Source organism: Coregonus lavaretus, assembly GCF_964263955.1.
Source record: "Coregonus lavaretus genome assembly, chromosome: 1".
Taxonomy (NCBI): domain Eukaryota; kingdom Metazoa; phylum Chordata; class Actinopteri; order Salmoniformes; family Salmonidae; genus Coregonus; species Coregonus lavaretus.
The window spans coordinates 10,576,602-10,590,135 of record NC_139988.1 but is presented as its reverse complement, the minus strand read 5'-3'; the positions used below and the strand labels follow the sequence as shown (position 1 = coordinate 10,590,135).

At 44.9% G+C, this 13,534-nt stretch overlaps 1 pseudogene across 1 annotated transcript in view; it reads right to left on the bottom strand.

Moving 5' to 3' along the window:
• LOC311132020 (protein TANC2-like) overlaps window positions 1–13,534 on the bottom strand; it is a 182,352-nt pseudogene that overhangs the window by 44,662 nt on the left and 124,156 nt on the right. The window contains exons 5-7 of the transcript in view: window positions 12,175–12,378; window positions 9,536–9,784; window positions 1,889–2,008 (exon numbers count right to left, since the gene is read on the bottom strand). The product of the transcript in view is annotated as a protein TANC2-like (transcript). The remainder of the gene's footprint in view (window positions 1–1,888; window positions 2,009–9,535; window positions 9,785–12,174; window positions 12,379–13,534) is intronic.

The following is a 13,534-nucleotide window of genomic DNA, read 5'->3' as shown; positions in this document are numbered from 1 at the left end:
ACCTAAGTGTATGTAAACTTCTGACTTCAACTGTAAGTCATAGAGCCTCTGTTTGTCTGCTGCAAGGTGATAAAATCCTAGAAACATGGCTGCCATGTTGTGAGCAGTAAGGAGGGAGCAGGGAGCTGTTTCCAGGCCAGGATTGTGTCTGTGGGGGCTTCTGTAGATGGTGCTGTATCATTCCCTGCTCAGGCAAGGCTGTGAGTGGTATAGGCCTAAGTATCACTGTGTTTCCTCCTCTCCTCCCCCTGGCTAGTCAGACGGAGAGGTATCACTGTGTTTCCTCTCCTCCCCCCAGGCTAGTCAGACGGAGAGGTATCACTGTGTTTCCTCTCCTCCCCCCTGGCTAGTCAGACGGAGAGGTATCACTGTGTTTCCTCTCCTCCCCCTGGCTAGTCAGACGGAGAGGTATCACTGTGTTTCCTCTCCTCCCCCCTGGCTAGTCAGACGGAGAGGTATCACTGTGTTACCTCTCCTCCCCCCTGGCTAGTCAGACGGAGAGGTATCACTGTGTTTCCTCTCCTCCCCCTGGCTAGTCAGACGGAGAGGTATCACTGTGTTTCCTCTCCTCCCCCTGGCTAGTCAGACGGAGAGGTATCACTGTGTTTCCTCTCCTCCCCCTGGCTAGTCAGACAGAGAGGTATCACTGTGTTACCTCTCCTCCCCCCTGGCTAGTCAGACGGAGAGGCTCACTCAGACACTTTAATTATTCACCAGGTGAGGATGACTCAGAGCAGGGGAGGATGAAAGGATGGAGGGAGGAGTGGAGGAGAGGAAGAGTGGTACTTCAGTCTGCTCCATATGAAGGACCAGGGGATCTACTCTTTACTCCACACAGTGTGTGTGTGTGTGTGTGGCTGCAGGCACGTGTGTGTGTGCTAGCGTGTGTGCGTGCCTGTGTGTGTTAGTGTGTGTATAGCATGTGTGTGTGTCTAAAATGAGTGGGTGGCAATCTAAGAAAGTGAACCTGCCTGTACCACCAGGTTCATCACCACCTCTAGCTAAGCTACCTCGGCTGCTTACCAAATGACACTATTATCTATCTAGGGCCCTGTTCAAAAGTAGTGCACTAAATAGGGTGACATTTGGGACACATATTCTCTCTACCTACTATTGTCACTGTGACTCACTCACTGGGCTTAAAACAGCATCAGTCCCTTGATTTCCCTGACAGCATCAAACAACCTTAAACTAAAGAAGTGAAGCAGGAGGACACTTCAGCATCTGGTTACCATCTGACTAGCACAACAACCCTCTATAGTATATAAGCAATGTTAAGTCGCGACCACACCTACTTTTGTGGCAGACAATTTGATCTCTCTCTCTCTCTCCCCCACACTCTCTCTCTCCCCCCACACTCTCTCTCCCCACTCTCTCTCTCTCCCCCCACTCTCTCCCTTCCTCCCCCACTCTCGCTCTCTCTCCCCCCTCCCTCTATCTCTCGCTTCCCCCCTCTCTCTCTCCCCCTTGCTCTCTCTCCCTCCCTCCCGCTCTCTCTCTAGCTCTCTGTGAGAGGTAAGGAGGTGTCGTAAACACACTCGGCTGCACTTAGGAGAGGAGAGAAACAAGTGGCTGTGGACCTCTGAGAGTACCAGGCCTAGAGGTGGCTAGGGGGGAGCCCATAGCCCCCCCCCACCACAGACACCTCCAGGTATACAGGGAATAGGAGGCCATTTGGGATGCAGCCCATGTCATGATGACACAGGGCAGATTGAGCCACTGGACTCATTGAGGAGAGAGGTGTCTGTCCATGTCTGTTATATCTGCAGATTAGGCAGTTCCCTATATTATGCCTTTGACCAGAGTCCTATGTTCACGACAGTATATAGAGCATAGGGTATGATTTGGGACCTGTCTCTTCTGAAGGGCTATAGTATTCCTGTCTTACCTCTGTGGTGGGTCTGAGCGCGTCCTGGCCCGGTGTGTGTGTTCTGTCGGTTCATGCGCAGCGGCGTGTGTCTCTGATCATCCAGGTAGGCCAGGTCCTCCAGGTGAGCCGAGCTGGTGGCTGAGGGTGGATGTGTATGAAGAGGACAGAAAGAAACAGAACAGGAGAGGAGAGGACAGAAAGAAGCTGTTAGCTTTTAATCACATACAGCATTATATTAGCTCATGCAAGCATCCTGAGGCGGTTTGGCTGTCAAGCCTGAGTGAGTTAGTTCACAGTAAAGGTTAGAGAGGAGGGTGGAAGGGAGAGATGCAATATGGCTGTTCCATGGAACTAGTGGAAGCTGCAGCCTCAAAGCCAGTCAGAACAGGACATCTTTATGACTCAGTGAACTGTCAGTTATAAGGGATGTCTACAACAATGTCAGACCACAGCCTCAACGGGATCTGATAGTAACATTAGATGTACTAATGTGCAGCCTAATAGTAAACCACGCAGGGAGGGGGGAGGAGTCATCGTGATGAAATGACCCCCCTGAGCTGAATAGCGTGGTGGAGACCTCGCCCGGCTGTAATCTATGGCAGCTAAATCAGACACTTCCTGTTTTACCACCCTGTGTGTGTGTGTGTGTGTGTGTGTGTGTGTGTGTGTATGTTCCTGCTTTGACAACCCAGTGATGACACACAGGTCCAGGAACATCACTGCTCTCTGATATACAGCCAGGCTGGGCAGTAGGCCAGGCCTGAGACCTCCACAGTCCAGCCAGCTATCCCACAACGCATTTCAGAAATAAACTGAATGCTATTATCTCCTCTAAAATGTGATGCCGCCTAATATCCCTCTCCCTTTACAAGGGCAAATATAGACAGAGGTATTATAGACTGAGGTATTATAGACTGAGGTATTATAGATAGAGATATTTTAGACTGAGGTATTATAGACTGAGGTATTATAGATGGAGATATTATAAACAGAGGTATTATAGATGGAGATATTATAGATGGAGATATTATAGACAGAGATATTATAGACAGATATATTATAGATGGATATATTATAGACAGAGATATTATAGACTGAGATATTATAGACGGAGATATTATAGACAGAGATATTATAGACTGAGATATTATAGATGGAGATATTATAGATGGAGATATTATAGACGGAGATATTATAGACGGAGATATTATAGATGGAGATATTATAGACAGATATATTATAGACAGAGATATTATAGACGGAGATATTATAGATGGAGATATTATAGACAGAGGTATTATAGATGGAACTATTATAGACAGAGGTATTATAGATGGAGATATTATAGACTGAGATATTATAGATGAGATATTATAGATAGAGATATTATTTAGTCTCATCTGACCAGAGTACCTTCTTCCATATGTTTGGGGAGTCTCCCACATGCCTTTTGGCGAACACCAAACGTGTTTGTTTATTTTTTCCTTTAAGCAATGGCTTTTTTCTGGCCATTCTTCCGTAAAGCCTAGCACTGTGGAGTGTACGGCTTAAAGTGGTCCTATGAACAGATACTCCAATCTCTGCTGTGGAGCTTTGCAGCTCCTTCAGGGTTATCTTTGGTCTCTTTGTTGCCTCTCTGATTAATGCCCTCCTTGCCTGGTCCGTGAGTTTTGATGGGCGGCCCTCTCTTGGCAGGTTCGTTGTGGTGCCATATTCTTTCAATTTTTTAATAATGGATTTAATGGTGCTCCGTGGGATGTTCAAAGTTTCGGATATTTTTTTTATAACCCAACCCTGATCTGTACTTCTCCACAACTTTGTCCCTGACCTGTTTGGAGAGCTCCTTGGTCTTCATGGTGCCGCTTGCTTGGTGGTGCCCCTTGCTTAGTGGTGTTGCAGACTCTGGGGCCTTTCAGAACAGGTGTAAATATACTGAGATCATTTGACAGATCATGTGACACTTAGATTGCACACAGGTGGACTTTATTTAACTAATTATGTGACTTCTGAAGGTAATTGGTTGCACCAGATCTTATTTAGGGGCTTCATAGCAAAGGGGTTGAATACATATGCACGTACCATTTTTCCGTTATTTATTTTTTATAATTCTTTGAAACAAGTTATTTTTTAAATTTCACTTCACCAATTTGGACTATTTTGTGTATGTCCATTACATGAAATTCAAATAGAAATCCATTTAAATGACAGGTTGTAATGCAACAAAATAGGAAAAACGCCAAGGGGGATGAATACTTTTGCAAGGCACTGTAGATAGCACTCCATTGTTATTTCCCATCAGGCATTATAGTCTCTGTTTCCATGTTCAGACACACTCTTTGTTTTTGTATCGTTACGTGTTCGTTTATATTAAACTCTCCACCTGCTTCCTGACTCCCTGCGTCTACATTACAGGGATAACTTAATTTACATCATTGAGTGCACTACTTTTGACCAGGGCTCATAGGACTCTGGTCAAAAGTAGTGCACTATGTACTGTAGGGAATAGGGTGCCATTTGGGACAAAATGTTATACAACCTGGGATTGGGAGCGATAATACATGATCTTCCTACACTCCACACACACTCTTTCGCTGAACAACTATCGTCATTACTGCTGTCACGGTCGGTTTGTACTTCCAAAAAAGGTCTAAATAAAAAGTTACATGCAACAGAAAAAATGCCTTGTCTGGAAAAAATCTAAGTATTGTTTTTGACCAAGTGCGCATGCATTCTGCACCTCCAATAAATAAAATCCCTCAGCCTATCTAGAGATATACAATCACTGTAAAAACATACCCTATATTGTCTACTTACATTATTGCATTTCATATATTGTGGTGAAACAATAGATTGATTTTATTTAGACCTTTTTTGGAAGTACAAACCAACCTAGTCATGACGATAGTTGCTCAGCGAAACTCCATTCTTTGGTAAGTACTAAACGTATTTTGACATTATTAAGCTTGGTGAATGGGCTTAAAAGAGAATCGCCATATTCATCGTCTCCTGTAAGATTCTGGTTCAGGTCACCATCAGACAGAACTACTACATGGAGGATGCATCCTAAATGGCACACTATTTGCTATTTAGTGCATTACTTTTGACCAGGGCCCATAGGGCACCATTTTGGGACGCAGAATAAATTATTTATATCTACAGATGTGAAAATGGTAAAGAATGGCATGGTCTAAAACCTGACGGGTAACTGACTATGTTTAATTCGTCTGGTCTCCAAGGCCAAAGAGTTTGATGAGAATGTCAATTTTTCAATAAGAAGTTTCTGTTCATTTCTGCTGTACGCCCCTTAAAATACTACTGAGATGACTGAAACAGAAATAAAAGGAATCCTCCTTTATGATTTACTTCCTCCCTCTATCCCTCTCTCTCTACTCCCTCTCTCTCCTCCCTCCATCCCTCTCTCTATCCTCCCTCTCTCTCCTCCCTCCATCCCTCTCTCTCTCCTCCCTCTCTCTCCTCCCTCCATCTCTCTCTCACTCCTTCCTCCCTCCATCCCTCTCTCTCCTCCCTCTCTCTCCTCCCTCCATCCCTCTCTCTCCTCCCTCCATCCCTCTCACTCCTCCCTCCATCCCTCTCTCTCCTCCCTCCTACCCGCTCACACTATCCCAACAGGCTTCTCTCTCATTAGGTAAAGTATATCCCGCCCTCTCTCCTCCTTTTCCACCTCCTCCTCTCTTCTCCCTTCATCTTCTCAGACAGTTCCTGCACTCTCTCTCTCTCTCTCTCTCTCTCTCTCTCTCTCTCTCTCTCTCTCTCTCTCTCTCTCTCTCTCTCTCTCTCTCTCTCTCTCTCTCTCTCTCTCTCTCTCTCTCTCTCTCTCTCTCTCTCTCTCTCTCTCTCTCTCTCTCTCTCTCTCTCTCTCTCTCTCTCTCTCTCTCTCTCTCTCTCTCTCTCTCTCTCCTTGATGTTCCTCTGCCGTGGTAGAACAGCCAATCCACGGCCCCCTCTCTCTCTCCCTCTCCTTTCTCCCATCCCTCGCTTTTCTTCCCCTTTGCAGAGGAGATATTTCTCCCTCTTTCCCTTCTTCCTAATGCATCCCTTCTTACCAATATGCCACTGGGTGAGATAATTATTTGAGGTGCTATGTGTTGTTGGAGGTGCATCTTGGTCAGTCAGGCTCCCTAATCCTGCCTGATGGGCCGGCCCTGTCAATATGCTGGTCATCCTGCCTGATGGGCCGGCCCTGTCAATATGCTGGTCATCCTGCCTGATGGGCCGGCCCTGTCAATATGCTGGTCATTCTAATGCAGGATGACCAGCATAGAGACAAGGCCGGCCCATCAGGCAGGATGACCAGCATAGAGACAAGGCCGGCCCATCAGGCAGGATGACCAGCATAGCGACAAGGCCGGCCCATCAGGCAGGATGACCAGCATAGAGACAAGGCCGGCCCATCAGGCAGGATTAGGGAGCCTGACTGACTGGCCATGCACCTCCAACAACACATAGCACCTCAAACAATTATCTCACCCAGTGGCATATTGGCTATTTAGGTGAGCGCTGATGCCGCCCCGTGATAAGCAGTGCCCCCTTTGTCAAAACGAATATTTAGCTTGTTCATGCCCAGAGCACCTCTCCAGGGTGACATATTAACAAACAATATATCCTAAAAACAGGACAGGTCAAAGTAAAATGGTCAATATGGAATGGACAATCAGGCTACTCACAACTGCTGTCCAGGAGTTTCACCCCGTGGCTAAATTGTCATGATAATCAGTGATTTCAAGTTTCTATTGGTAAATTTTTTATGAAATGCATCATAGTGAAAAAGAAAATCCCACTGTATAAACACATGGATTCTCAAATAGGCTAAAGTTAGGTAGCTGATATTCTGAGTTTATAATTGATTAGTCACAGGAATCAGGACCAATAAAGCCTGTTTTACACAAACGGTCGGCCTACCACATGGTTGGGCATTCATACAATTCCATTGCGGCCTACAGTGTAGGCTACCCTATTCTAGTTTTGCAAGGGAGGAGGGCGGAATAGTTTTTTGTCTCACCAAGGGCGTCAGAACGGCCAGAACAGAGTCTGCATAGAGAGCAGTTCAGAACTGATTACTCCTTTTAGCAACAGAAACTGTTCCATTATCTACTCTAGCACTTCTAACAATTAGCAATATCCTGGGCTAAGTGGTATGTTAGTATTGACATTGGAAATGGAAATGTAATGTAAATGAATAGAGCCGGAACTACACTGCATCTTTGCAATACTGTAGGGCAGGCAATAATACAGTTCATCTTCCATGAATGCCTCTGCTCTGAATAGCAGGACAATAATATAATATGATCAATCAGGAAAGGCAGCATGGTATGTAACTGACATTTTTAAGATACATTTAGCCATACTTTGGGGAATAAGCTATTTGAGGCATGCCATAATTGTCACAATTAAATATGCATATCAATTTTCTACGTAACATTCCCTTCTCCTCAATGTGTTTTGGCTAAAAGCCTTTGAAGGAAATAACTATGTACTCTGCTTATCAGGGAGTTTTAAGAAGTCTTGATTTTTTTTGTTGTCATTTAGCAGACGCTCTTATCCAGAGCGACTTACAGTTAGTGAGTGCATACATTATACACTTTTTTCATACTGGCCAAACCCACAACCCTGGCGTTGCAAACGCCATGCTCTACCAACTGAGCTACATCCCTGCCAGCCATTCCCTCCCCTACCCTGGACGACGCTGGGCCAATTGTGCGCCGCCCCATGGGTCTCCCGGTCGCGGCCGGCTACGACAGAGCCTGGATTCGAACCAGGATCTCTAGTGGCACAGCTAGCACTGTGATGCAGTGCCTTAGACCACTGCGCCACTAGGGAGACTTGCAGACTCAACATGCAAATAAACATGTTTTCCCTGGAATCAAACAATAGAGCATTATGCTGAGAAAGAGACTGTCATCATGTTCTTGTTTAGACAAACATGGGGAGGAAGGACACTGCATAAGGTCACAGTCAAGGTTAAGCTGTAGGTCAACATCCTAGGTTAGGATATATGTGTAGGATATACAGTTGAAGTCGGAAGTTTCCATTCACTTAGGTTGGAGTCATTAAAACTCGTTTTTCAACCACTCCACACATTTCTTGTTAACAAACTATAGTTTTGGCAAGTCGGTTAGGACATCTACTTTGTGCATGACACAAGTAATTTTTCCAAAAATTGTTTACAATTCCAGTGGGTCAGAAGTTTACATACACTAAGTTGACTGTGCCTTTAAACAGCTTGGAAAATTCCAGAAAATGATGTTATGGTTTTAGAAGCTTCTGATAGGCTAATTGACATCATTTGAGTCAATTGGAGGTGTCCCTGTGGATGTATTTCAAGGCCTACCTTCAAACTCAGTGCCTCTTTGCTTGACATCATGGGAAAATCAAAAGAAATCAGCCAAGACCTCAGAAAAAAATTGTAGACCTCCACAAGTCTGGTTCATCCTTGGGAGCAATTTCCAAACGCCTGAAGGTATCACGTTCATCTGTACAAACAATAGTACGCAAGTATAAACACCATGGGACCATGCAGCCATCATACCGCTCAGGAAGGAGACGCGTTCTGTCTCCTAGAGATGAACGTACTTTGGTGCGAAAAGTGCAAATCAATCCCAGAACAAAGGACCTTGTGAAGATGCTGGAGGAAACAGGTACAAAAGGATCTATATCCACAGTAAAACGAGTCCTATATCGACATAACCTGAAAGGCCGCTCAGCAAGGAAGAAGCCACTGCTCCAAAACCGCCATAAAAAGCCAGACTACGGTTTGCAACTGCACATGGGGACAAAGCTCTTACTTTTTGGAGAAATGTCCTCTGGTCTGATGGAACAAAAATATAACTGTTTGGCCATAATGACCATCGTTATGTTTGGAGGAAAAAGGGGGTTGCTTGCAAGCCGAAGAACACCATCCCAACTGTGAAGCACGGGGGTGGCAGCATCATGCTGTGGGGGTGCTTTGCTGCAGGAGGGACTGGTGCACTTCACAAAATAGATGGCATCATGAGGAAGGAATATGATGTGGATATATTGAAGCAACATCTCAAGACATCAGTCAGGAAGTTAAAGCTTGGTCGCAAATGGGTCTTCCAAATGCACAATGACCCCAAGCATACTTCCAAAGTTGTGGCAAAATGGCTTAAGGACAACAAAGTCAAGGTATTGGAGTGGCCATTACAAAGCCTTGACCTCAATCCTGTAGAACATTTGTGGGCAGAACTGAAAATGCGTGTGCGAGCAAGGAGGCCTACAAACCTGACTCAGTTACACCAGCTCTGTCAGGAATGGGCAAAAATTCACCCAACATATTGTGGGAAGCTTGTGGAAGGCTAACCAAAACGTTTGACCCAAGTTAAACAATTTAAAGGCAACGCTACCAAATACTAATTGAGTGTATGTAAACTTCTGACCCACTGGGAATGTGACGAAATAAATAAAAGCTGAAATAAATCATTCTCTCTACTATTATTCTGACATTTCACATTCTTAAAATAAAGTGGTGATCCTAACTGACCTAAGACAGGGAATTTTAACTAGGATTAAATGTCAGGAATTGTGAAAAACTGATTTATTTGGTTAAGGTGTATGTAAACTTCCGACTTCAACTGTATGTGTAGGAGCAGACCAAACAGGAAGAGAGAGGAAGAGGGTGGGACTCACCTGCGACAGAGTTAGGGCGAGGCATGAGGTACAGAGGGATGGAGTGAGCGGACATGCTGTCCAGGTGTCTCTCTGGGATCTTGTCGAGGCTGTAGGTGGAGGCAGCCATGTTCTCGTCCACACGGTATAGGAACGAATCCATACCAGACTTCTGGCTCTGCCACAGCTTCAGGTTACTGCCCCGCGAGAAACCCCCATCACCGTATTTACCCCCACGCTCAGCGTTCTCCGAGTAGCTAGTCAGGGTGGCTGGAAGGAAGGAAGGAACAACGGGAGTAGAGGAGAGGGGTCAGAGTCAAGGGAAGGAAGGGTTGCCTTAGCCCAATACGTGACTCGTTTCAGGAAACTAGGCATATGTCGTGGGTCACTACTTCACAGGAGAGCCATTTGAACGTAAACTCTTTAAAAAAAATCAAAATGCGTTTTTTGGCAGAAATGCCTTCTGGATCATGTGAACTTTCATGTGCCTTAATAACAAACTTATATGCCATCTGTAAATACGAATACAATTGTTAAATTACGAGCCTAGTTGGTTAAGCCACAGCAAAAAGACAGCAACCTTCCCACTAGCCATGATTGGCTGAGATAATGAGTGGGCTAGACATGCTGAGAGAGTGGTTTGGATTGGTCTGCCATATAGCACGATTCTGTCTATTTGAGCTGGTCAGTATGTGTAGGTAATCCTGTCTAACGCTGCTTTTTTTTAAATGTATCGTGTAGTGGAGCTTCATAAGTGTTGCTCTCCACTTTCTGGAGGATCGAGTTTTGAAATCAGTGAATTAGAGAATGATAGCTAAAGAGATGGAGAAAACACCTGTCTCCGGATTACATCTTCAAACTAAGGGCAACCATGGCATCCGTGACAGGAAGACGCGTCTATCCATGATGTATATGGGTAAGATAGTCTAGCTAGCTACAATTTTAGATATTACACGTTTCTAATTTAGACAGAAAGTGGTTTAATTTCAAGTTAAAGTGTACTGTTAGCTAGCTAGCTAACATTAGCTGGCTGGCTCGCTAGCTAACGTTACGTGTATGATCTTATTATTCATATCTCAGAGCCATTTGCTTTCTAACATTGAACCTGGTTGGTTAGCTACCTGCAGATTCATGCAGGTTAGTCAAGTCATGTGTTGGGATTATGGTTCATTGTTTAACTAGCTAGCTAACGTTAGCTGGCTGGCTCGCTAGTTAACATTACGTGTATGATCGTATTATTCGTAACTCAGAGCCATTTGCTTGGCTAGTTATAGCCTAATGTTAGCTAGCTAACATTGAACCTGGTTGGTTAGCTACCTGCAGATTCATGCAGGGTAGTAACATCATGAGTTGGGATTATGGTTCATTGTTTACCTAGCTAGCTAGCTACATGTCTTAACAAGACTCCACAATGCAAGTAACCATTTTGGGTGCATTCGTAAATTCAGTCTGAGTATGCCAGAGTGCAGAATAACTGATTATTTTATGAACGCACAACACCCGCTGAATATAGCCGGTGTCAAAAAACGTTGCCAAAAAGCGTAAGTAAATTGTTGCCAGCAGCACAGTTACAGTCAGCAACGCTCTGGATAACATGAAAACAATGAGAAAACACCCCACTGACCATTTTACTCACCCTAGCAGAGCTGGTTAGGCTGTTTTCATGTTATCCAGAGGTAAACAATTAGCCATAATCCCAATTTTGTGTCTGGAAGTAGCTAGCGAGCTAGCCAATGTTAGCCAGTTAGCTTGGGTGCTTGACTGACATTGTGAGGTCAGAACGCTCGGATCAACCCTTCTCCTCGGCCAGAGCGTCCAGTGTGCGCTCTGAACGCTTCGAGAGCGAAACGAGATGGGTGGGGCTAAAGCTTAAGAGGGTGTGAACGATGCTGAATGGATGTAGATAAAGAAGAGCTCTCCAGCAGGTACCAAAACATTCAAAGGCCATTTTCTCAAAAGTGAGATTACAAGTTTATCAACATTCAAAGCAGAATTACTTTCCCATTGTTCCCTTAAATGCAGTGTATGATATACCATTTTGTAGCTCTGTGTCTCTGCTTTTATCCAATGTAAAAAACACAATTTCAAATGTTGCTACATAAGATAAGTGTTGCATGTTAATGTTCAGACCGAGCGTCGGGCCTCTTAACAAAACTCCCCCATACAGAAAGAAGATGCCTTCGTCCAATGACTCTTATGTGTAATATAATGGAACTGAGAGTCATGATCAAGGGCTAGGGTTGCCTCTGCTACGACCATGCTTGATGACACAACATCACAACCAATCATGTAAATGTCTGTAGTATATGACACATGAAAAGCGACTGATATACTGTTCTCTGATATACTTTTCTCTGATATACTGTTCTCTGATATACTGTTCTCTGATATACTGTTCTCTGATATACTGTTCTCTGATATACTGTTCTCTGATATACTGTATTCCCTAAGGAATAAACAGGGTTTTGTGTTCTGAGTCTGTGTGTGTGTTCTGAGTATGTATGCGCGTGTGTTCTGAGTGTGTGTATGTTCTGTGTGTATGTGTGTTCTAAGTGTGTGTGTGTGTTCTAAGTGTGTGTATGTGTGTTTTGAGTGTGTATGCGTGTGTGCATCTCTGATGATGTGCATATGTGTGTGTATATATGGTCCATCCCCCTCACCGATAATGCGCTGTCCCGGCTCTCCAGGGTGGAGGTGGGGCTTGTGACGGACCCGTAGGCCTGGTCCTTGTTACCCTGGTTATCCCCGGGCATGGCACATCAGCGCCGGGCGTCAGGGTGGAGCAGGGGGAGCCGGCCGGGGGGGAGGCTGTGCTGCTGGTTCAGGGTGGAGCACGGACTGATCCTCTGGTTACCAGCCAGGCCCTGAGGAGAAACACAGATTACAGTACCACCCACTCCTCAACAGATCGCAACTAGTTACAACACAGCTCAGAACACCAAGAGGATTGAGACCACATCAATAGGAGGAGGAGGAGTCTCTCTGGTAAGCACTGAGCCCAGTTGTGGAAACTGGAAACCATGCTACTGTCTTCCATAGGGTTCTGTGTAGGTTTATAATTGTCAGTACTGAAGCTTCCATTTTTATATCTAAAAGAAGAATGATTCCACAGCATTGCTGAGAGAGAGAGAGAGAGAGAGAGAAGAGGAGAGGAGAGAGAGAGAGAGAGAGAGAGTGAGAGAGAGAGAGAGAGAGGAGAGAGAGAGAGAGCGAGAGCGAGAGAGAGCTTTAACACTTCCTGACCCTGCCATGCCCTGCTCCCATTGGACAGAGCCTGTCACAATGTTGCTGTGGCCCTCCTCCCATTGGATGTTACTATGACCCCTGCCGTGCCCCTCCTGATGTCAGCTCAGGTTAGGATGAGAGGGCACCACAGGGAGAGAAGCATTCTGGCATGGCTAATATACACGCCCACTCACACACGCAAATAATTACTGTGTTTATGGGGTAAGGTCAAAGGTAGAGGTGACTCTCAGTTCACTAAGGGGGGTATGATGGGGTTTAGAGGTAAGATCCCTTGCCGTAGTGCTTAAAAAAACAGGTTTATTGTGCAAATATCATCCTGTGTAAACATCCTACTGTAATATTCTACTTTAAATGAGTTGAGTGCCTTGTATTTATATTTCTGCTAAATGTACTACATTTTTATTCCAATGAGATTGCAGCATTTCATTATTATGTCACATTGTTGAGAGGTGAACCTGTCATCAGCACAACATTATTATGTCACATTGTTGAGAGGTGAACCTGTAGTCAGCATTTCATTGTACTGTGTATCATGTGCATTGGACAGATAGACTTGACTCCCCCTCACACGCCCTCCCATAGCCTCAACTGTACTTCTGCTTAGCCTCCTTTGTAGCCAGTCAATGTAACACTCAGACCATCCCTGGTCTTCCTGGTTAAGAGCTGTAGTGATAGGACATTTACATTTACGTCATTTAGCAGACGCTCTTATCCAGAGCGACTTACAAATTGGTGCATTCACCCTATAGCCAGTGGATAACCACTTTACCTTTT